General features: G+C 47.8%; 1 long non-coding RNA gene across 1 annotated transcript; it reads left to right on the plus strand.

Annotated features, from left to right (window-relative positions):
* Positions 1 to 781: 781 nt before the first annotated feature.
* Positions 782 to 24,154, plus strand: LOC137570353 (uncharacterized). The gene is made up of 3 exons (XR_011031006.1): positions 782 to 889; positions 4,365 to 4,415; positions 23,843 to 24,154. It is a non-coding gene; the product is annotated as an uncharacterized lncRNA (long non-coding RNA).
* The last annotated feature ends 1,733 nt before the right edge of the window (positions 24,155 to 25,887 follow it).

Raw genomic sequence — 25,887 nt, forward strand, 5'->3', positions numbered from 1 at the left:
AGTGGCCCGTCTTCGGAAGTCCGAGTGCTTCTGAAGATTGACGAAGTCTCCCCAGCCCGAAAGAGAGCAGTCTTGACCAGGGCCGTATTTACCATAAGGCAATGTAGGCATGTGCCTACAGGCGCCTGATGATGGAAAGGCGGCTCACTCCCGTACTCAAGTGCCTCTCTCCTGCCTTACCTATGCAAAGTCCCGAGTGGAGTGTATTTGCTCACTCATTTATGAGAGGTTACTTACCCAGGTCCTGGCATTCCACTGATGAGATCTGGGGCACCTCTAGCTACCTAACACTGAGGGTACTTCTGGCTACCTAATGCTAAGGGACACCTGTAGCTACCTATGATAGGCAAGGGAAGTAAGGCAGAAGTGAGAGCGGGGCCAGCCAGCACACTTGCAGTGCGGCTCGGTGGGGGGTTTGTAGGTTCAGGAAGGGTGAAGTCTAGGGTGCCAGGACGTTTGTGCCTATAGGCTCCTGTAATGTAAATCCGGGCCTGGTCTTGACCCTTCTGGTCATAGTCTGCTAATGGGTGAGCCTGTGGGGGGAACGCGGACACTGGGAGAACGGGACGGCTCATTAGGACTCAGAGCCTTCCCACTTCTTAGGTGAGTATTTTTTTTTTATTTTTTTTTTACACATCAGATTCTTCAAAATTATTAAATCACGGTATTATTACTTTAGCTGGAGGATATTTACAGGTTCTGCTGGTAAAATAGGTGTGACTTGCTCTCATACTGACTCCCCCTAATAAATACTCCACCACGCCACACACTGTCTCATAGAGCTCAGAGAATCCTAACAGCCAGCCACTACCGCCACATCTCCAGCTACAGAAGACTATGCGGGTCTTGTGTATTGCATGTGTACTGCTCATCTTGTGCACCTTTTCAGGTAAGTATATTGCACCTGGCCGTATACTGAGTAAGTCAGGCTAGGCTCTAGCCCAGGGCATCACTGTATGAGTTTAGCTGGAAACGTGCCTCACCACAGGGACTGTACAGGCGAAAAACGGAAAAAAGGCGCAGGAGCCCTTACCGCGAAAATGGTGGCACCATAGGCGCCTTTTGTGAAAGCCGTGCTTTACAGCTAAAAAGCAGAAATTTGGGGGCACAACATTAGCGGGCGCTTTCCGGTGCTGAAATTTACCTTCTTTGCTACAAATCGCAGCTTTTATAATGGCCACGGTATGCGGCAAGCAAGGTAAATTTTGATGCCCGGAGGCGCCTGATAAGCGTCAGTGAACGTTATTTTGGTTGCCCAATAGGATTGTGGGTGCCTGGGGGCTTGCAGAAATGCTAATTGCGGCATTGCATAGCGAGCCTGATGCGATGATGGTGCCAAAACTGCAACCCAAAACCCACGCATTTATCACATGACAATTTAAGGTCTCTTTCCCACAGTAGGCTGAACTCAGAGACGGATTACGGTGGAATGAGGCCCTGGACAAGATAGCAGCTTTGGCCCATCCGTTATGGCCACCTGGGAGCGGAAAGACATGGGGAGGATGCGGAGAGGGAGTGGGCACTCACTGCCGCCATACACTGCCAATTACACCAGCGGGGGGAGGAGACATGCAGGCAGGGAGCGGACCACACAGGAGGAGCCGGAGACACTCACGACGGCACACTGGGGACAGAAGGGGACATACTGGGGACAGAAGAGGACATACTGGGGACACACTGGGGACAGAAGGGGACACACTCGGTTTAGAAGGGGACTTACTGGGGACAGAAGGGGGACACACTCGGGTCAGAAGGGGACACACTGGGGACAGTAGGAAACACTCGGGTCAGAAGGGGACACACTGGGGACAGAAGGAGACATAGGGCCTCACTAAACAGTTATAACTCATATCACAGCTGTTTTTGCATGCATTTTCGTGTCTTTGCATGAAACCGCGCGATTGCGCTCGCAAATGCAAAAGCTCGCGAAAACAGCCGTGATATGAGTTATAACTGTTTAGTGAATCAAGCCCATACTGTGGAAGGTGACACACTGGGGACAGAAGGGTACATACTGGGGACAGAAGGGTACATACTGGGGACAAAAGGGGACACACTGGGGACAGAAGGGGACATACTGGGGACAGAAGGGGACATACTGGGGACAGAAGGGGACACACTGGGGACAAAAGGGGACACACTGGAGACAGAAGGGGACATACTGGGGACACACTGGGGACAAAAGGGGACACACTGGGGACAGAAGGGGACATACTAGGGACAGAAGGAGACATACTGGGGACAGAAGGTGACACACTGGGGACAGAAGGGGACATACTGGGGACAGAAGGTGACACACTGGGGACAGAAGGGGACATACTGGGGACAGAAGGGTACATACTGGGGACAAAAGGGGACACACTGGGGACAGAAGGGGACATACTGGGGACAGAAGGGGACATACTGGGGACAGAAGGGGACACACTGGGGACAAAAGGGGACACACTGGAGACAGAAGGGGACATACTGGGGACACACTGGGGACAAAAGGGGACACACTGGGGACAGAAGGGGACATACTAGGGACAGAAGGAGACATACTGGGGACAGAAGGTGACACACTGGGGACAGAAGGGGACATACTGGGGACAGAAGGTGACACACTGGGGACAAAAGGGGACATACCGGGGACAGAAGGTGACACACTGGGGACAGAAGGGGACATACCGGGGACAGAAGAGGACTCAGGAGGACACATGGGGGACACAGTAGGGCTCAAATTGGATGAGAACATCTACAAGACGCTCCTGGAATATGGAAGCACCAGGTGTATTATCCTCTATAATAAAACCCCTGTGTCCCTGCCTGTGCCTGTCTTTGTGTAGCTGGGTCCGTGCTTTTTGCTACTGCGCATGTGTGCAACATGGACAGCCGTTCCTACAGGACGGGGGAAAGTGAGCCGAGCGACGTGTGCGCAGGTCAGACGAGTGCACTCATGCGCACTGCACAAAAACAGACCTAGAGCCCATTTTCAAATAGGCTTGGGTCAACTAGTATATATAAATATTTTTTTTTTCCCCTGGTGTTTGCCCTCTAAATCCAGGTGTGTTTTATAGTCTGGAGCGTCTTATAAGGCGGGAAATACGGGACGGTCGGGAACTCAAGTGTCCTTTAACATTCTCAATTTTCCTATGCAGGAGACACAGAGGAAAAAATACAAGTGTAAATCCAGCCTATCCCACCTAATAAAACCCCTGAGTGCGTCCTGTGTCTGTGTGTGTGTGTTTTTGCGCTCTGCCCATGTGCAGGGATGCATCAACATTGAGGGGGAGCGACCTGCGGCTTGCAGGGGGGGACAGGGTCAAGGGGCGGGCTGGCATGCGTGTGCGTCGGGCGTGTGCGTCAGTGACAGACCTAGAGCCCGTTTTTAAAGGGGCTTAGGTCAGCTAGTATGGACATGTAACGTCATGTGTCACTATCGGTCGAATACTGCTCGGTGCTGCTGTGGGAAGCTTTAAAAGTCGGCACTCGGGCTCCTGAAAACGGGCAGATCTGTACTGCGCATGCGCTAGTGCGCTCTCTCACGCATGGAGCGGCGGTACGGCCATCACTGTGCGATTGGAATGGCAGTGATGGCGCTGGAACGAGGGGACCGTGAGAGGAGCGGGAAGGCTCTATAGGACCCAGCCTTTCCTCTCATTAGGTAAGTATCTTGTTTGTTTGTTTGTTTTCAACTTACATTAGCTTTAACCACTTCCGGATACCGGGTGGTTTTGCTGATCGGTGCTGCGTGGGCTCTCCAGCCCGCAGCACCGATCAGCTAGCAGCCAGGCCGATCAGACTTCCCCCCTTTTTTCCCCACTAGGGGGATGTCCTGCTGGGGGGGTCTGATCGCCGCCGGCTGCTTGCGCTTGCGGGGGGGCTCTCTTCAAAGCCCCCCTCCGCAGCGCTTCCTGGCCGCCTTCCCCTTCCCTCCCTCTACCTCCCCCTGTGAGCGGCGCAGGACGGAATTCCGTCCTGCGCCTGATGGGATAGGCTTCAGCCTATCAGGTGCCGGCGGTCCCCGGCCAATCAGAGGCCGGGGATCGCCGATCTCCGCCACGGCGCTGCTGCGCAGCAGCGCCGTATACATGTAAACACCGGGGAAAATCTTCCCCGTGTGTTTACATTTACCCTGCGAGCCACGATCGGCGGCTCGCAGGGTGTTCACGGAGACACCCTCCGTGAACTGACATGGAACGGCCGCTCATACGAGCGGCCGTTTCCATGCAATCCACTTCAGGATTCAGGGGCGTAGTTAAGCGTACGCCGAATCCTGAAGTGGTTAAAGCACATTGAAGATATCTGTGCCATAACCATATTTGTAGCATGAAGCAGATGATGCCCTGTGCACAACATAACACTCCTTCTCTCGCTCCTCGCAGGATCGCAGGATGCCACCCAGGATGTCTCAAGACGCGCAATTCTTGGTCGCGGTGAGTATTCCTCACTGTTTCACTATTGGATGGGGTTGTGGGAAGGACCAGATTTTTGTTGCCTGAAATGATCTTCCCTGAGTATCTTTGTTAGGAAGGATTGCTGTACAGACACACTGCAGGGCTGTATGTTCTGTGCTATGAAGAGGGAGGGGAAGAAGCAAAGGTGCCTCTAGGGTCCAGCTGATAAGCTAATTGCCTGGAGCGCAGCTTTATCTAGGGGCGGGCTTCCAGGGGAAAAAAAGTTTATTTTTCCTTTCCTTAGAGACTAAGGGTGAAAGCATCTACTAAGCCTCTCATAAGGAGTCTACAAACTTTTTCTCTACAAAAACACATGTATGACATTCCCTAATTAGTTATAGAGTGTGTCTGTCTGTGCAATCCTGTCCCGCCCCTACTTGTGAAAAGAAAACACATCAGAAGAGGAGGATGGTGTCTTTCTATGGAAGCAGGTACAAGTCATTTCAGAAAGGACTGGCCAGGGGGGAAGGGGATAGATTTTACCCCAGGCTGCTGGTACAGTGTATAAGGCAATGTACAGGTGAACCACAAGCTGGTAAATGTACACAGCATGATGCAGAAGAATGGCTTGCCTCCTGCAGAATCTGTAGAAAAATCTCTGTCTGCTGTCTCACCAGTGTAAAGACTGTATGTGGACAGCTGGATAAGGTATTACACAGGGTGAAAAGTTTGACAGTCCCTAGACTCCAGGAGGGCTGCTGCAGCCTTGTGTGAGAGATTGGCAGGGACAGGAGTCACATTGCAGGCAAGTCACCTCCTGTGTGATGTTGGACTGCAATACAGATAATATCTCTGCTCCATCTCAGGCTATTCTCAGTATCTCTCCACTCCTCTTTACCCCCTCATTAACCTTAGTTTCCCCCTTCCCCTAGTGCTGGCTGTCTTCTTGTCATACAGGAAAGCTAAATACAAGTGCTTTTCTCCCCTCTCTCTGGATTGTGTAACGGTTAAGGGCTCTGCCTCTGGCACAGGCGATCTGGGTGCCAATCTCAGCTCTTCCTACTTAGTAAGCCAGCACCTATTCAGTAGGAGACCTTGGGCAAGACTCCCTAACACTGATACTGCCTACTAAGTGATTCTTAGTGGCTGCAGCTCAAGCAATTTGAGTCCGCCAGAAGAAAATCGCATCGATAATACTTTCGATCAATCCGGTGCAAAAATATATAAAAATATTTTGTCTGTGCCCTCTTAAGGACCAGAAACCGCTAGTACAATAACGATGGAATCCCGACGAATCGCCGTGCATACTCGCCATCATCGCCGCACGCTGGGACCCCCAGGACATAGACTCTGCTGTCTCTATGACGGCAGAGTCGTGTGAGCCGGTCAGGAGCCGCTTTTATTGGCTCCTGACCGTGTCTATCTATGTAAGCCAATGGGAGTGGCTTCCATTGATAGACATGGCCAGGAGCCAATGAAATCGGCTTGACTGGCTCACATGGCTCTGTCGTCATAGAGATAGGCAGAGCCTGTGAGATGCGGCAAGACACATTGGGTTTGAGCGGCACGATCGGCAGGGAACGATGGAAACGGCGGAGGCACGCTGCGGGCGGTGATTGAAATCTACGTCCTGCCAGCCAGGAGCCCACCAAAACAGGGCGTAGATCTCAATCACCACGGTCCTTAAAGGGAACCAGATGCAATATACATACCTGGGGCTTCCTCCAGCCCCATACGCACGGATCGCTCCCACGCCGCACTCCTCCGCTGCCTGGATCCGCCGCCACCGGGTCCCGTCATTGCCGCGAGTCGGCAAGTCGGCCGGCAGACGCGGCTAATTCTCCGCATCACAGGATGCTCTCCCCATACAGATACGCATGTGGCTGCTAACTGCGCAGCCGCATGCGTACATGTATGTAGGGAGCCCCTGTGATGCGGACAATTGGCCGCGTCCGCCGGAAGTGACGGGCCCGATACCGGATGAGCCAGGAAGCTGAGGACGGCGGCGTGGGAGCGATTCAGGCTTATGGGGCTGGAAGAAGCCCCAGGTATGTATAACATCTTTTTCTTTTTTCACCCCCCCCCCCCCCCCCCCCTCGTTCCTCTCTGGTTCCCTTTAAATGGTTAAACAGAACATTTTTCAATTTGACACAGTGGTATAGTGGCGGTAGATCGGCGGCTCATAGTATTGCACTGAACCACTGCTGTAATACGATTATTCTCATGGGGGGTGTACCAAGGGGGAGGGGAAGGGGGGGCACAGGCTTTCTCGCCTGGAGTGACAAAATGGCCAGAGGCACTCCTGGGAAGAAGTCACTGACCACTGCTGTTGCTGTTTACTGCTGCTGTCCGTCAGAGGAAGGGGTGAGATTAGGGTTTGGTTTAGCCATAAATATCGGCACTTATTGTGGGGAGGGGGAGGTTAGTGTTAGGCACCAGTAGAGGGAGGGGGACAATAAGAATGGGGTTAGCCATAAATTCTTATTTTGTGGAAGGGGGAGGGGCAGGTTAGTGCTAGGCAACAGTAGAGGGAGGGGTAGTGTGGTCTGGTAATATGCTTTGATGTAGATATACTGTATATTGGTGTTGAATGCAGCGGGGTGGGGGATGGGTTGTATGCTTGTGTTAGGCACTGGTGGAGGGAGAGAGGTACAGGGGAGAGAGATGGGGTGAGCTTTGTAGATTAGAGTTAAGAGTTTGAAATGGATCCTCTGGTTAAAGTGTGCCTGAGATGGTACATTGGCCCTTACTGTATATCTATATAGGAGAGGGGATCATTAGAATTTCAGGCAACACAACGTGGGGAAACCAAAAGATGGCAAAGGAATGCTTTATGTTGAAGGGAGGAAGTTCCCGTTGCACTATGTATTTCCTGTCCCTGGCCGACGCTCATCTTCTTCTGCCTCCGGGATTTGTCCTCCATCCATACACGCGCCCCACATGGTTGCCAGAGTAACGCGTGTGCGTATGTGACGTCACACACACATGCGCCCAGATTACTCCGGCAGTTATATGTGTCGTGGGGTACTGGAGATTGCATCTCTCAGTCAGACCAGGGGGTGCTTAGTGATTTGTGGATTTCCTAAGGGGATACGTATTGCGATATTGCTGAGAAACACAGAAGTGTGTCACCCTCTGAACATCACCATGGAAGAGGTTAGCGCTATATCCTTTTCCTTTATCATTTTTCACTTCTATATAAAGCTGTGCACTTCTTGGTCACTGCTGGAGAGCGGTGGGCAGAGCCGGATTAAGGCTAAATGGGGCCCTAAGCAAAGTTACTGATTTGGGCCCCCCCCATCATGTCGTAATAGAATCAGAAGATGCAGCTGCACAGCAACATGTCGCACACACCGGGCAGCCGAGCTACTGGTTGCTATGGGCAACAGCTCACTTTCCTCTGTGGGTGCACAATGCAGGGAATAGCAGCGGCAAAATGCAGAGTGAGAGATGAATGGCTGGGACATTTGCACTCAGGGGCTGGGGCACCCCTGTGAAGAGGGCGCCAGATATCACAGCAGCAGCACTTTCCCCAGACAGAATTACATAACCACCCCCACCACCAAACAACCGATTTCCTCCCAAACTAGACAGCCACCATGCAGCCTCCATCCCAGTGAATACGATAGTCCAGCAGAGAAGGCAGCCGCAGCGGGGGAGAATTACAGCACCAGATGACTCACATTCACCTATTGCGATCCAAGCAATAGAGGTCCCCAGGGGCAAATCCAGGATTTTCAAGGGGGGGATTCCTGATAGGTCTCTTTTGGCAAGCCGCACACTACCGCGCATGCGTTTGCCCACAAAATCCACATGATGCACAGCATTTCTCCACAAAATACACACAATGCGCAGTGTTTCCCTACAAAATACACATGATGCAGTAGCGTTTCGCCAAAATATATATAATGTGGCAGTGATTAAGTAGCTAGATAACCCCCCTTTATTATGGATAACGAAATTACCCCACCCCTCTTTAGTATAGGTGACCAGATGACCCCCATTTATCACACAGGTAGCCAGATGAGGCCCCCCCCCAGTTAGGATAAGTAACCATATGATCCCCATTTTTAGTATATAGCCAGATAACTCCCCGTTCAGTACATTCCCCCTTGTATTTCGCCAGATCCCCCTTGTGTATATGGCCAGTGTATATAGTCAGATCCCCTGTATATATAGCCAGAGATCCCCCCCCCCCCCTGTATATACCCATATACCCACTGTATGTAGCCAGATGCCTCCCCCTGCATATAGCCAGTGTATATAGCCAGATCCCCCTGCATATAGCCAGTGTATATAGCCAGTTCCCCCTGCATACAGCCAGTGTATATATATAATCGTAATGTGGGCAGCAGCCATCAGAAAATAATCGTAATGTGGGCAGCAGCCAGCAGTCATCAGAAAATAATCGTAATGTGGGCTGGAGTCACCAGAAAATAATCGTAAAGTGGGCAGCAGTCACCAGAAAATCACAATGTGGGCAGCAGTGACCAGAAAATCGTAATGTGGGCAGCAGACACCTGAAAATCACAATGTGGGCAGCAGACACCTGAAAATCGCAATGTGGGCAGCAGTCATCAGAAAATCATAATGTGGGCAGCAGACACCTGAAAATCACAATGTGGGCAGCAGTGACCAGAAAATCGTAATGTGGGCAGCAGACACCTTAAAATCACAATGTGGGCAGGAGTTACCAGAAAATCGCAATGTGGGCAGCAGACACCAGAAAATCGCAATGTGGGCAGCAGACACCTGAAAATCACAATGTGGGCAGCAGTGACCAGAAAATCGTAATGTGGGCAGCAGACACCTGAAAATCGCAATGTGGGCAGCAGTCATCAGAAAATCGTAATGTGGGCAGCAGACACCTGAAAAATCACAATGTGGGCAGCAGTGACCAGAAAATCGTAATGTGGGCAGCAGACACCTTAAAATCACAATGTGGGCTGCAGTTACCAGAAAATCGCAATGTGGGCAGCAGGCACCAGAAAATCGCAATGTGGGCAGCAGACACCTGAAAATCACAATGTGGGCAGCAGTGACCAGAAAATCGTAATGTGGGCAGCAGACACCTTAAAATCACAATGTGGGCAGCAGTTACCAGAAAATCGCAATGTGGGCAGCAGGCATCAGAAAATCGCAATGTGGGCAGCAGACACCTGAAAATCACAATGTGGGCAGCAGTGACCAGAAAATCGTAATGTGGGCAGCAGACACCTGAAAATCACAATGTGTGCAGCAGACACCAGAAAATCGCAATGTGGGCAGCAGTTACCAGAAAATCGCAATGTGGGCAGCAGGCACCAGAAAATCGCAATGTGGGCAGCAGACACCTGAAAATCACAATGTGGGCAGCAGTGACCAGAAAATCGTAATCTGGGCAGCAGACACCTGAAAATCACAATGTGTGCAGCAGACACCAGAAAATCGCAATGTGGGCAGCAGTTACAAGAAAATCGCAATGTGGGCAGCAGTTACCAGAAAATCGCAATGTGGGCAGCAGGCACCAGAAAATCGCAAGGTGGGCAGCAGTGACCAGAAAATCGTAATGTGGGCAGCAGACACCTGAAAATCGCAATGTGGGCAGCAGTCACCTGAAAATCGTAATGTGGGCAGCAGACACCAGAAAATCACAATGTGGGCAGCAGACAACTAAAAATAGCAATGTGGGCAGCAGTGACCAGAAAATCGTAATGTGGGCAGCAGTCACATGAAAATCGTAATGTGGGCAGCAGACACCTGAAAATCGTAATGTGGGCAGCAGTGACCAGAAAATCGTAATGTGGGCAGCAGACACCTTAAAATCACAATGTGGGCAGCAGTTACCAGAAAATCGCAATGTGGGCAGCAGGCATCAGAAAATCGCAATGTGGGCAGCAGACACCTGAAAATCACAATGTGGGCAGCAGTGACCAGAAAATCGTAATGTGGGCAGCAGTGACCAGAAAATCGTAATGTGGGCAGCAGACACCTGAAAATCACAATGTGTGCAGCAGACACCAGAAAATCGCAATGTGGGCAGCAGTTACCAGAAAATCGCAATGTGGGCAGCAGGCACCAGAAAATCGCAATGTGGGCAGCAGACACCTGAAAATCACAATGTGGGCAGCAGTGACCAGAAAATCGTAATCTGGGCAGCAGACACCTGAAAATCACAATGTGTGCAGCAGACACCAGAAAATCGCAATGTGGGCAGCAGTTACAAGAAAATCGCAATGTGGGCAGCAGTTACCAGAAAATCGCAATGTGGGCAGCAGGCACCAGAAAATCGCAAGGTGGGCAGCAGTGACCAGAAAATCGTAATGTGGGCAGCAGACACCTGAAAATCGCAATGTGGGCAGCAGTCACCTGAAAATCGTAATGTGGGCAGCAGACACCAGAAAATCACAATGTGGGCAGCAGACAACTAAAAATAGCAATGTGGGCAGCAGTGACCAGAAAATCGTAATGTGGGCAGCAGTCACATGAAAATCGTAATGTGGGCAGCAGACACCTGAAAATCGTAATGTGGGCAGCAGACACCTGAAAATCGCAATGTGGGCAGCAGACACCTGAAAATCGCAATGTGGGCAGCAGTCACCTGAAAATCATAATGTGGGCAGCAGACAACTAAAAATCGCAATGTGGGCAGCAGTGACCAGAAAATCGTAATGTGGGCAGCAGACACCAGAAAATCGTAATGTGGGCAGCAGACACCTGAAAATCGCAATGTGGGCAGCAGTGACCAGAAAATCGTAATGTGGGCAGCAGACACCAGAAAATCGCAATGTGGGCAGCAGTTACCAGAAAATCGCAATGTGGGCAGCAGGCACCAGAAAATCGCAAGGTGGGCAGCAGTGACCAGAAAATCGTAATGTGGGCAGCAGACACCTGAAAATCGCAATGTGGGCAGCAGACACCTGAAAATCGCAATGTGGGCAGCAGTCACCTGAAAATCGTAATGTGGGCAGCAGACACCTGAAAATCGCAATGTGGGCAGCAGACACCTGAAAATCGCAATGTGGGCAGCAGTCACCTGAAAATCGTAATGTGGGCAGCAGACACCTGAAAATCGCAATGTGGGCAGCAGACAACTAAAAATCGCAATGTGGGCAGCAGTGACCAGAAAATCGTAATGTGGGCAGCAGTCACATGAAAATCGTAATGTGGGCAGCAGACACCTGAAAATCGTAATGTGGGCAGCAGACACCTGAAAATCGTAATGTGGGCAGCAGAAACTAGAAAAAAAATGCACCTGTGAAAAAAAAACAACAATTCACTTACCTGACAGAAGTCTTCTCCTCTCCCGGCATCTGGCACACAGCTCCCCGACGATCCTCCAGCAGCACATCTCCCGCGCTGACAGGCAGAGTGCAGGGCTACGGCAAGATGGCTCCCGAAGCCCTGTACTGGAGACACAAATAGTCTCCAGAGCAGGGCTTCGGTAGCCATCTTGCCGTAGCCCTGATCTGCCTCCGGGAGACTGCGGGGCTGCGGGGAAGAAGCAGCATATCTGGCTGGTGGGGTCCCTCAATAGGGAGGGTGACAGCGCTCCCCCCCCCCACACACGGCTAGCGGGCCCCCCTACTGCGCACACACTTGAGCAAGTGGCAGCTGCACTATTACATTCAGTGGCTGCCGCTGCTCAGATTCCGGAGGCACTTCCGGTCTAGGTGCAAGGGGGTGGTTCCAGACACCCGGAACACCCCCTTCCGTGCGCCAGTGGTCCCGTCATCTGGAGCCCATCTGTCTCCTCTAGAGTGCTGCCGCTCTGTTACTACTACTATTACTACTTCCTGTCTGATCTGAGAATCAGGAAGTTCAGAGCGAGCGGCTGCACTGTAGAAGAGACAGATGGGTTTCAGATGAGTGGATCTCTATCGCTTGGATCAGGGATAGGTGAGTGAGTGTTTGCCATCTGCTGCTATCATTCTTGCTGCAGCTGTGGTTCTCTGTGGGAAGGGAAGGAGGAGTGGGCAGTGACAGAGTGCACAGTAGCAGGAGGGGGACCTAGGAGGAGAGCCTGGCTCTGAAGACAATCAGCAGCGCACGGCATCATTTGTCAAGACAAGACAAATAACATCTATATCGCGCTTTTTCTCCTCATTGGACTCAAAGCGCCAGAGCTGCAGCCACTAGGAAGTGCCCTATAGGCAGTAGCAGTGTTAGAGAGACTTGCCTAAGGTCTCCTACTGAATAGGTGCTGGCTTACTGAACAGGCAGAGCCGAGATTCGAACCCTGGTCTCCTGAGTTAGAGCCCTTAAAGGGACTCCGAGCAGTGCCTGTGGGTATGCCTTTAAGCATACCCACAACTAATTAATTACATCCTCACACCTACCAGCATGATGTTTGTAATTATATCCCCCTGGGTTCCTTATATTTCATTGCATTGTGCTGAATCGAGCTTCCGACTTTGGAGAAAAGTCGTCCTGTGTAATACAGTGTAACTATGGAAAGATGCATATCATTTTGAAGCTCTCTTTCTCCTCTTTCTAATGATAGATAAACTGCCACCCTACGCCCTTTAGTTTTCGCTATTTTTGCGAAATTGCCATGGCCGTGATTTCAATCGCGAAAATAGCGAAAACTAAAAGGCATAGGGCGGCGATTTATATATCATTGGAAAGAGGAGAGCTTTAAAATGATATGCATCTTTCCATAGTTACTGCGCTGCTCAGAGTCCCTTTAACCACTTGCCGACCGCCCGCTCATAACGCGCGTCGGCAAAGTGGTAGCTGCAGGACCAGCGTCGCCGGCTGCAGGCTAATTAATTAGGAAACAGCCGCTCGCGCAAGCGGCTGCTTCCTGTCAATTCACGGCGGGGGGCTCCGTGAATAGCCTGCGGGCTGCCGCTCGCAGGCTAAATGTAAAAAGAAGCGGAAATAATCCGCTTTGTTTACATTTTTACAACGCTGCTAACAGTAGCAGCGTTGTACTAGATCAGCGATTCCCGGCCAATCAGCGGCCGGGGATCGCTGTCACATGACAGGCAGGAGCCTGTTAGAGGCTGCACAGGACAGATCCGTTCCTGTGCAGCCTCCGATCTCCAGGGCAGGGAGGGAGAAGAGGGAGAGGGGGAATCCTGCGGTGGAGGGGGCTTTGAGGTGCCCCCCCTGCCACCCACACGCAGGCAGCAGCGATCAGACCCCCCCCAGCACATCATCCCCCTAGCGGGGAAAAAAGGGGGGCGATCTGGTCGCTCTGCCTGTTATTTGATCTGTGCTGGGGGCTGTAGAGCCCACCCAGCACAGATCTTAGAAATCAGCGCTGGTCCTTAAGGGGGTGGGGGGGGGGGTAAAGGCTGAGTCCTGAAGTGGTTAACCATTATACCATCCAGCCACTGCTGACAGGATGGCGAGGGCTGGTTTATGTGCTGATGGGGCCCCTTTGACTCTGAATGGGGGCCCCAAGCGACTGCTTTTGTTGCCTGGTCGGTAATCCGGCCCTGGCGGTGGGAGATGATGCCAGAAGGGTGTGGCAGAAGAGAGGGGCGTTTCCCATTCGGGGTGTGTCTGGACTAGAAAGAGCCATGGAAGTCATCTCCACCCCTTCCACACACCAGCAACAAATCATCACCGTTAGGGAGGATCAATAAGATGCAAATAATTTTTTTGTTTGCATTCAAATTTCATGTAAATTAAATGGAGCTTAAAAATGGACCAATAACTTTCTGTTTTAACGATCGGTGTCAGCACACAAAGAGAATCTGATAATTAGTGATCTGCAGTATCACCAAGAATACAGATATATACCTGATTATTGATGATCTGCAGAATCACCAATAATACAAGTATGACTAACCTCTGGACACCTAATAAAGTGTAAGTGTTTTGGTACAACCGTAGGCTGTCTCCCGAGGGGCGGGAGACGCAATAGGAATGAGCATGGACCACCTGCGGAGCAGGTGGCCCTTGACTGTGTGAGGAGTATCTCCTAGAAAAGGGCTGGAGATAACCTGCTAGTCAGTGATTCCCTGTAATGCTAGGAATCAGACAATACTGCAACCAAAGGGCTCCTAAGGGATAGAGCCCTTGGCTGTACTGCAGAGAGGCCTCTCTGAGGAGCAGGAGGTCTCTGCCGCTAACTGACACTAGGTGGAATAGTGGCACGGGTAGTACAGACAGGCTGAACACTCGAGGGATGAGTGACAACCCGAGGGGTCGGGCAGGCCAGGTCGGCAACACCCAAGCAAATGGTAATAACAGATATAAATCACAATCGCAGTATGGGGTGTGAGTTCCTTGGTCTCGACACCCTGGAACTAGTCTAGAGTATAACACAGTATCCCTAAGCTTGGGTGTGAGGTCCGTGGTCACAACACCCTGGAACTGGTCTAAATGATAACACAGCAATGACACAGTATCCCTAAGCTTGGGTGTGAGGTCCGTGGTCACAACACCCTGGAAGTGGTCTAAATGATAACACAGCAATGACACAGTATCCCAAAGCTTGGGTGTGAGGTCTGTGGTCTCAACACCCTGGAACTGGTCTAAAGTATAACACAGTAATAACACAGTAATCTGGCTAAGTGTGGATTCCCAGGTCCACCTGGTTCTAGCACACTGTAGGATCTGACTATGGTCTGAGTGCTCACACATAAACATTCGCAACGGCAGACAACCAGCAACTGACAAGCAAGATCTATATATACTTGCAGTGCTGTGCAGCCCCGCCCGAGCCACTCAGCCAATCCAGAATCCAGCTGGGATCAGCTGATCGGCCTGATCAGCTGATTCCCCTTCTGCTGGTATGAATGTCCTGTCTCCTAGCGCGCGCGCGCGTGCGTAGCTCTCCATCTGTGTGCACTACTAGGCTCAGACAAACCAGACGCATGCTGCTGTGCGGAAACCGCCGGTCTGAACGCGGAAACAGCCGCCCCGCTGTCAGACCGCGCGGCGGTGTCTCCGCTATCCATTACACCTGTCTGTTTTTATTGGTTCAAGTTCAAGCTGCCTTACATTGACATGAAATTTGATTTCAAGCACACCCCAACTGAACTCTCTCCAGCCACCTGCTATGTGTGAGGCGGGGTGCACACATAGCAGAAACGCTAGCGTTGGGTAAAACACTGCTTTTTATGCAGCTATGGGACACAGAACAAGATGCAGAGCACTGCGTTTTAGAGTATGCGTTTCGCAAACGCTGGTTTTGTTGCATATGATGGAGGCTGGCTGCCAAAACGCACATAATGAAAGTCTATGGTGACGCATATGCATAGCGTTTTAACGCATTTTTTGGTTTTTAAATGTTGATGATGTATTTCCGCTTCCTGTTTTACTTCCTGGTTATCTTGGATAAAGGGCAGGGGGGGAAAAAGCATTCAAAACACATGCAAAAGGCATGCAATTAGCAGACCGCAAACGCACCAAAACGCTTCAAAAATGCAAACAAACGCAGTAAAATCGCACCTGCGATTTGCAAAAGTGAAACGCAAAACGCAATAAAAGCGCAATTTAAAAACACAAACGCACCCCCATCAAACGCACCTTTTTCACACTATGGGCTTGATTCACAAAAGAGTGCTAACTGTTAGCACGGCCATTTTTGGCACGAATTTTCGCATTGCACGTGATCGCGAATTTTCGCACGAAACGATAACGGTTTCGCGCACAAACGCAAATTTTCGCGCAAAATCGACATCGTTCTCGTGCAAAAATGCATTTGCACGCAAAAACGTTATCGTTCTGCGCGAAAATTCGCGATTGCGCGCAATGCGAAAATTCACACGGAAACGGCCATGTTACCACTCTTTTGTGAATCAAGCCCTATGTCATATGTGAACCCAGCCTCAGAGAAAAATAAATCACCCCCAGCTTTATGCCTGCTCCACGCATTCCTCTTCTTCCTCTTCCGATAACCTGGAACACTGCGACCGCCTGCCGCTATACAGCTCCGCGAGGCCGGTCATTTCGGAGCACGTTCTTCGCGTGGCCTGGTTGCCCCCGTAGGCATAATGTTATTATATGTTGGACCCCAAATTACTTCCCCCTCTGAGTTGCTATGACTCGGAGGGGGAATAGTAATTAACCACTTCACATCCAGACCTTCTTTCCTCCTTATGGACTAGAGAAGTTTTGACATTTTTTTTTCAACAATAATTTTTATTAAATCATATGCAGGATTTGACATAGGATTTGTAACATAGCTTCCAACATAACAATACACTACAAGTATTATGACAACTCTTGAGTAGAAAATGTGTGTGAGCAGGAGCAGTATATGCATAAGTAATCTGGGTAGTAGGAGTTTGCTGGTAGGGTGTATAATATTAAATTGTAGAGTGCTGGAAGTAGACTTCCTATCCAGTCAATTTCTAACCTCTATGGCTGACTGGCAGGGGTAGGTTCCTTCCAGCTGTTTGTTCAATTGACTCAGTGGTCTATTGACCTGTCAATTGCAACGTAGGGAGAGGGAATTATGTACTAGGTCACTCCACTAACAGATCTACAGTTAATATATTTACTTGTATCATACTCTTTTCTGATATACTGTGCTATTGCTCTTGTGCTCATTTCAGAGAAATGTAGTGCGTCTACTTAGGATGGGGAGTCAGATTCAGGATCTTCCTGTATATGATAGGTGTGGGTGAATATAGTATGTCTAGTAACAACAGAAACAAACAAAAGTAATTAGACATACATAGCATACATAACACATCTTAACCGTTGTTCTCACTTACTACTCACAATAACTCTGTAATTATTGATTGAGTCCAGCTACTATATGGCTGTAGTTTCATTTATGTATCTTATCTATTCCGTAAAGGCTCCATTTGGCCTTAAGTAGTTTTCCATTATAATATTGCGATTAAATGTCGTTAAAAGGTTGGCAAAATCTAGTTTATCCGTGGACTTCCAATTGGAGGATATTATGCATTGGGAGGCTAGGAGTAAGTGGCAAATTTGCATACGGTATCTCGGGTTGGTTTTTTCCATATCTATGCAGAGTAGTGCCATTTGGGGTGTTAATTGGAACATAGGGTCCCATTTCTGTTTTATATGTTGCTCTACTGAGTTCCAAAGGTCTGAGACTATTGGGCACTCCCAGAGCATATGGAGTAAAGTACCTGTGAAACGCGAACATTTCCAACACAATGAGGAAGTGTTTGATGAGAAGGTTGCTAGTTTCCTAGGTGTTATATACCATCTGGTTAAGATTTTTATATGTTGTTCCCAGTGTGAATTACATTTGGATAATTGTGATAATTTCCTAGTTGCTCTAATTATCTGTTCTGTTGGTAAGTTGATACCCATATCATACGACCATGTTTGAGCATATTTTTCAATGGGAGAGCGTGTGTTGGTTATAATTTCGTTGTACCACAATGATATTCCCCCTTTGTATGGTAGGGTTGAGTTCAACATTGTGATAATCTGGCTATTCATTTCAGGGATTTTTATCTTATTTGTTCTTAGGAAACTAGCAATCCTCTGCCAAGTAAAATGGTATGTGTTAGGGAGATTGTATTTCTTTACAATTTCTGTGAAGGGTCTTAATGCGTCATCGTTGTATAGATCATTAAGGTTCTTGAGGCCTGCCAATCTTAATGGGACTGTGTTAAGATCTGGTAATATTATTTGTAGTGCTGTGATTGGGATTCTTGGTTTAATGTTTATACCTTGGTGTGGTGGGTGTTTTAGGAAGTGTTCCCAGGAGAGGAGTGTGGAGATGATGGTTGGGTAGAGATGTTTAGGTGGTTTATATCCCAGGATCATACTTGAGATGAGATCCCTAGGGCATAGTGTTAAGATATCTTGTTCCATAGATATCCATTTTTTATCTCTGGGTTTGGACCACCATGCTTTAGTAAAGTCAAGGTTACTTGCGTGATAATACGCTTCCATATCAGGAAGACCTATGCCGCCCAATTTTTTTGGCCAAACCATAGTATTATAATTTATCCTGGCTTTCTTTCCTGCCCAGACTAAGTTATTGACAATTTTTCTTAATTCCAAAAAGTATGTCCTCTTAATGGGTATTGGTAGAGTGCGAAAGAGGTAGAGTATTTTTGGAAGTAGAAACATTTTAAAAGAGTTTAGTCTGCCTGACCAGGATAGTGAGAATTTTATAAGGTTTTGTGAGTCAACTTTCAGGGTTTCCAACAATGGTACAAAGTTATATTTAAAAATATCCGATGCCTTCGGTGTCAAATGTATACCTAGGTATTGTACTTTTGTAGTTGCCCATGGGAAGGGAAATCTTTGTAAAATGGAGTCTTTAAGGTTTGGTGGTATATTTAGGCCTAATATATATGATTTTGTTTGGTTTAATTTATAGTAAGATGCTTCAGAGAAAGAGGTTATTACGTTAAGGAGGTTTGGAAGTGATTCTAAAGGATTAGAGATTATCAAGGCTACGTCGTCAGCAAAGAGGCTAATTACATGAGTGTTGCTTCCAATAGAAATGCCCTGTATTTCTGTCGTTGTTCTTATTTTTTGTGCCAAAGTTTCCATCAAAAGAACAAAAATGATGGGCGATAAGGGGCAGCCCTGGCGTGTGCCATTTGACATATCGAAGGCATCCGATAGGTATCCCGCTGCATTCACTCTTGCCGATGGGTGGGTATATAGTGACATGATGGCTTCCATAATTGGGCCCTGAAAGCCAAATTTATTAAGGGTTGCTCTTAGGAATCCCCAGTGGACCCTGTCGAACGCCTTCTCAGCATCCAGGGTAAGGAGCAGAGAAGGCGTTCGACAGAGCTCTATGTGCCTTAAAATATTCAGCATGCGTCTTGTTCCATCTGGGGCTTGTCTCCCTTTCGTAAATCCTACCTGGTCCGGGGAGAGAAGGTCTTGGGTTATATGCATCAGTCGGGTGGCAATTAGTTTGGCGTATAGTTTTGTGTCCGTATTTAAAAGGGAAATAGGTCTGTAGTTATTGGGGTGTTGGGGATCTTTTCCGGGTTTTGGTATAACAGCTATTGTGGCTTGTAGGTATTCCTTGGGGATGGGGGTCCCTGACATGAAATTGTTAAATAATTCCGTTAGGAAGGGAGTTAGGGTATTAGCATAGATATTGTAATATTCATTAATGAATCCGTCCGGGCCCGGGGACTTGTTCTTTTTTAAGTTTTTAATAGCCTTGAGTACCTCTGGTTGAGTGAATGGTCTATTGATCTCATTTAGTTGGTCCGGTTTTATAGCGGGTAGTTCAATTGAAGAGAGAAATTTATTAATTAGTGCACTAGTGGGTTTTTGTAGGTTTGGGTCGTTTTGGAGGTTGTATAATTGATTGTAATAGTCTGCGAAAGCATTCGCTATATGTTTGGGATGCATCAGTTTAATATTGGTACTTGGATGAATTATGGAATGTATCATGGACTTAGAGTTCCTATGTTTTATAAGATTAGCTAGGTATTTACCTGCTTTATTGCTGCTTGAGTATTTAGTGGAATTGGTTCTCCTCAAATTAGCTTCGTATTTATACAGGAGTAAATTCCTTAGTTCTTGTTTACAGTCATATAATTGTTTATTTATGAGGGGGTCTTGGGATTTTTTGTGTTGTTTTTCTAGGTCCTGTAATCTGGTTAAGATGTTTAGGTAAGTCTGTTGTCTTTCCCTTTTTATTTTGGCACTATGTTGTAAATATAGGCCTCGGATATAGGCTTTGTGGGCTGACCAAATGGTGGATTTTGCTATTTCAGGTGTATTATTGATATTGAAAAATTCCTGTATATGGTCTTTAAAGGTTGGGACAAGGTCTGAGTTGGAAATAATGGAATAGTTCATTCTCCATGTTTTGGGTCTATTGGCGGAGGTGGCATTCCTTATAGACATTTGTATTGGGGCGTGGTCTGACCACGTTATGCTACCTATTGTGATTTCTTCTATTGATTGTAAGACGTTTCTGTCCGTCAGGAAATAATCAATGCGAGAGTATGATCGGTGTACTGTGGAGTAGTGTGAGTAGTCTCTTTCTGTTGTATGTAGAATTCTCCACGGGTCTAATAGACTGTGCCATTTCAGTACTTTGTCTAGTAAAGTGAGGTGGGTGGTGGCCTTAGCTGTGGAATCTAGTTTTGTAACGCATGCATTAAAGTCTCCACCTATTACAAGGTGTCCCTGTTTAATATTCTCAACCTTACGTAATAATTTATTAAGGAATTGTTTTTGTGAGGAGTTTGGTGCATATAATGTTACAATGGTGTATGTCTGATTATTGATCTGACCGATAAATATAATGTATCTGCCCTCGTCATCTACAATAATTGAGATAGGATCAACCTTAACATCTTTCTGGAAGGCCAAGAGCACCCCTCTCTTCTTCTTGTTGCAGGTACTATGGTATATGAGAGGGTAATGGGGAGACGTGCAATATATAGAGTCCTTCTGCAATAAATGAGTCTCTTGAGCCATTAGAATGTGGGCTCCTTGCGTTTGGGCGTCTTTCCATAACATCCTTCTCTTGAATGCCGAGTTAAGGCCACGAGTGTTTATTGAGTAAAGTTTTAAGTATTGCTCATGTGCCATTCTGACCAATTTAAACTGGCATTGCTTGCATATAGTATAGTAGGTTGTAGTGGCATCTTAGGCAATATAATCTTGTGAGAGTAGAAAGTGAGGACCATCATAATAACAACGCATTTAACAACTAAAAACAACAACATAGTAAACAATGAATGTAGAAACAAGTTCACTTCTACACTGTGTGTGGGGAGAAGCAATAATCAAATTGCGCAGAGCTTGCAATTGCAGGCACTAAAAGGAGCAAATCATACACTTGGCCTGGATCGGCATGCGTTTCCGTGCTATCTTCAGGTAGTGTTCCTATGGGGGATGATATTTCCCTGATTGGGTTGCTTTTTAGCCGCATATGTGGTATCCTCTTGTGTTTGGATCTTTAGTTGCTTAAGTAGTTTCATTCCAACTTCTGGAGTTGAGATTGTATATTGCTTGCTATGCACTGTGAATAAAAGTTTAGTGGGGAAACCCCATTTGTAGGTGATTTGCGCATCTCTTAAGGCTTTTGTCACCGGTTGTAGTGCTCTTCTTTGTTGCAGTGTGGACTGCGATAGGTCTGAGTAGAGTGATATTTTGGAGTAGGGTTCTGGCAAGGCACCCATTTTCCTGAGAGCTAGCAGAAAGTTCTCTTTGATTTGATAAAATAAGAAACGTACAATAACGTCCCTGGGGATGTGATCAGCTAGATGTGTAGGTTTGGCTAAGCGGTGCACTCGATCAATAGTGAGTTTGATTGCTGTTGCTTCTGGTAAGGTGGATTTAGCAAGAGAAGTGACATATGCTCTCAAATCTCTTTGTGATACTGACTCTGGTATGCCCCTTAGTTTAAGGTTGTTCCTTCTGGAACGATCTTCCTGGTCAGTCGATTTCGTCTTGAGCCATGTTATGTCTTTTGTGTGCTGCTCTGTGGTATCCACCATTGCATTATGCTGATTAACCAGATCAGTGATTTTGTTTTCGGTTAGATCCACTCTGTATGTTAATTCAGATATGTCTCTTTGCATAGAAGCATTAATAGCTGTAAAGTCTGCCACTAAGGAGGTTTTAAAGGATAGCAAAAGTTCCTTTATGTATTCCTGTGATGCTGGCTGATTTGTGGCTGGGAACGCTGAGATGTCTATGGTGCTCACAGAGGTGGTTGTGCTGTGGTGTGAATCAGAGCCTACCTTCTGTGTGTTGCTGTTTTCCTCTAGACGTGGGCGAGATCTGGCCGGGCTGTTTGTTGGTGAGGATTCCGTGTCCAGCTCCGTGGGTAGGGAGGTGAGTTCCGCTGGCGCATTTTCTGCGTTTCCCTTGTTGTTGTTAGCTGCAGTAAGCGAGCGTGCTGGGAGCTGAGGCTGTGATGACGCTGCAGCGCCATCTTGATTCCTCTGTGTGGAGCGCTGTGACTTCTCTATGAAGAAGTCTGTTAGTTTTTTAGGTCTCAGCGCCTGTTGTTTTCTTTTATTGTTGGTGCCCGCTTCTGTGTCCATCTCCTCCTGCATTTTCGGGCAGTTTTTGTGCTGATAGCACCGTTTTTAGCCGCTTTTTGTGTGCCGATCCTAGGAGCTCAGGAATCAGGCAGCCTTCCTGGTCTCCGTCGTGGCCACGCCCCCCGAAGTTTTGACATTTTAGCTATGTACCTATTTAATCAGCAATAACTTTATCCATACTTATGACACATAAATGAAATATACTGTATATCATTTTTTTCAACACAAATAAGGCTTTCATTGTATGGCATTTTTTCCCTTGAACAATATTGTTTTCTATGCCTTTTAATATGAAAAAGAGGAAAAAAATTGAAAAAAACACATTATTTTACCAATTCCATTTTAAAAATAAAAAGCGCTACTGTAGATAAAAAAAACCTCACAAATTTTGTTTGGCTATTTCTACGGTTTATCACAAAACTTAGATTATGTTTCTGTCACAATTTATGGTGAGGCTATTTGATTCTGAGATAATGCTACAGAGTGTATTTTTCACTATGACCTGAGAAAATAAAAGCATTTTTAATGGTAAAAATTAATGTTATTGGCTCAGGGAACATATATTCCTTTTTCTACAATTAGTGCTGCAGCAGACAGTGCTGGAGGTGTGCACAGGAGCAAAGCCCAACTGTGCACAGCTGTGCTTCAGGTACAAGACGTATATCTATGTCCTCGTAGCTTAGATGAAGGGTAGGAACACACTAGGCAGGATCGCATATGCATTTTCCATTATGTGCTATGGGGAAAACTCGTGCGATTCTGCCTAGTGTGTTCCTACCCGAAGTCACAGAGGATGTAGATACACTGTAGTGGTGGATAAAGTGGTTAACACCGTCTGGTATTTCAGCGGCAGCAGGGTGAGATGTCATTCGGTATGCACGCCAGCTCCGGTCTTACTTCCCTGTCGGCTCTGTACTTCCACATCAGTGGTTCCCCCATACTGCGTGACCCCAGCGGTGAATGTGCACTGCACCTCAGTGCGTGACCCTGTTAGGTATACACAGGGCTGGATTTAAGACAAGGCCACATAGGCCATGGCCTAGGGCACCACAGGATTAAGGGCGGGTGGGCAGCAGGCTATACTAGATGGAAGGGAAGGATCACCTGGCTACCTATACTGGAGGGAGGGGGTAATTATGCTATCTACACAGAAGGAGGGAGGGTCACCTGGTTACTTATACTATAGGAAAGGGGGAGGGGTCATAAGGATGCCTATACTAGAGGAATGAGCACAGTTGTCAGGAGAGGCGGTAAGGGTTATCTGGCTACCTATACTGGAGGGAGAAGAAAGGGTAATCTAGCTACCTGTACTGGAAGGGGGGTCACCTGGCTAAAGGGGGGTGACTGCTGACAGTGGCCTTGGGCACTAAAGAGTACAAATCCAGCCCTGGGCATAAAGGTGGAAAAAGTATGAATTTGGCATTGGTAATAGGGAAGAGGCCATCTCAGTGCTTCGGCCTGGCAGCTGCCAGCTGGCAGAGGGTCATAGATGCTGCTACCAGGCAAATCATAACAAGATGTGCTGATTGATTATGTCTGTCTATCTTACAGATGAGTGCTATAATAAAGGTGGTGTCTGCCAGCATGGATTTTGCAGCGGCACTATTGGATCATGCGGTGGTCTAGGCTTTTGCTGCCCGAAGAAAAAAGAATGCACTCTCGTGAGATGATTGCTGTCCCCTTATTCATCCTGTGACTGCAGAATCCAACGTAAAGAAGAACTCCGCAGAGAACAGATAGCACAGCACCTCTCATGTCACTACTGAAGACATATGCTGACCCATAAGCCATTCACTGTTCCTGGGTTTTTTCTCAGGAGATACTTTCTTTACCTATCAATAAAATACATTTGAAGTCCCGAAACACAGTAAGTTTGATATTGTTTGTTGGGTGTAGTTTTTTTTTTTTCATTTAAAATCCTGTTCTATAATTAGCATACAAATAAGATGTGGCAGACAAGTGTTTTGGAGAGCATTATGTATGGCTGTTATGTCTAATACACACAATGAGATTTTCTGGCAGATTTCTTGCCAGATGGATTATTTCCAGCATGGGGGTGGTTAGGGTTAGGCACCACCAGGGGGAAGGTTAGGGTTAGGCACCACCAGGGGGAAGGTTAGGGTTAGGCACCACCAGGGGGATGGTTAGGGTTAGGCACCACCAGGGGGATGGTTAGGGTTAGGCACCACCAGGGGGATGGTTAGGGTTAGGCACCACCAGGGGGGAGGTTAGGGTTAGGCACCACCAGGGGGGTGGTTAGGGTTAGGCACCACCAGGGGGATGGTTAGGGTTAGGCACCACCAGGGGGGTGGTTAGGGTTAGGCACCACCAGGGGGGTGGTTAGGGTTAGGCACCACCAGGGGGATGGTTAGGCACCACCAGGGGGGTGGTTAGGGTTAGGCACCACCAGGGGGGTGGTTAGGGTTAGGCATTACCAGGGGGTGGTTAGGGTTAGGCATTACCAGGGGGTGGTTAGGGTTAGGCACCACCGGGGGGGTGGTTAGGGTTAGGCATTACCAGGGGGGTGGTTAGGGTCTGGCACCACCAGGGGGTTGGTTAGGGTTAGGCATTACCAGGGGGGTGGTTAAGGTTCGGCACCACCAGGGGGGTGGTTAGGGTTAGGCACCACCAGGAGAGTGTTTAGGGTTAGGCACCACCAGGGGGGTGGTTAGGGTTATGCACCACCAGGGGAGTGGTTAGGGTTAGGCACCACCAAGGGAGGGTTCTGTGTGAGAATAGGGTTGGGTTAAGCTGTATTGTTGAATTACATTACGATATTTATCATTAATATATTTTCGTCATCAACTCCAATCTGTTAAAACTGTAGATTTAGTAAATCAATTTAGTTAAAGTACCGGTAATAATCGGAATTAACCATTTTACATTACAAATACCGTTATTTATCGATAATACTCAATTACTGATATTTTTATTTTTGCCGGTAAATTGCACCCAAATTTTACCGCGACTTTTTTAAATGCATGCATGATAGGAACCAAATGTAAATATCACAAACAGAACAGAGGCTTTTGAGCAGATTGTCCAAATGATGGTGCTATTATGGAAGAAAAGTTACCTACAGATGTACTGGGCTAGTTGGCTGCCATGCTTTAATGCGGACTTGAACTCAGAACTTCCTCTCTGCTCTATAAGAAACACAACAGCATTATAACCTTTGAAGAAAAAAAAATCTTTTTTACAGGTGATAACACATCCAGCAATAAATCTGCAGCGTTTCTGCTTTCATGGAAGCAGACATGTGCTTTTGCCTGACAGATGGAGAGATCAAATTGCTAGCACGCTGCTCATGTGTGGTCAGATCACAGACAAATCATTCCAGCCCCCAGCCTGTGTCTGATGACTCTTCAAGCAAGGGGAGGGGGAAGAGGTAGGAGGGAGAGAAACACTGTGGCCTAGTGCACACCAGAGCGGTTCTGCTGCGGTTTGCGATCCGCTTGCGGGTGTGCGGATCCGCTGGGGTAATGTATTTCAATGGGCTGGTGCACACCAGAGCGGGAGGCGTTTTGCAGAAACGCATACTCCCGGGCTGCTGCAGATTTTGGATTGCGGATGCGTTTCAGCCTCAATGTTAAGTA

Source organism: Hyperolius riggenbachi, chromosome 4 (genome assembly GCF_040937935.1).
Source record: "Hyperolius riggenbachi isolate aHypRig1 chromosome 4, aHypRig1.pri, whole genome shotgun sequence".
Taxonomy (NCBI): domain Eukaryota; kingdom Metazoa; phylum Chordata; class Amphibia; order Anura; family Hyperoliidae; genus Hyperolius; species Hyperolius riggenbachi.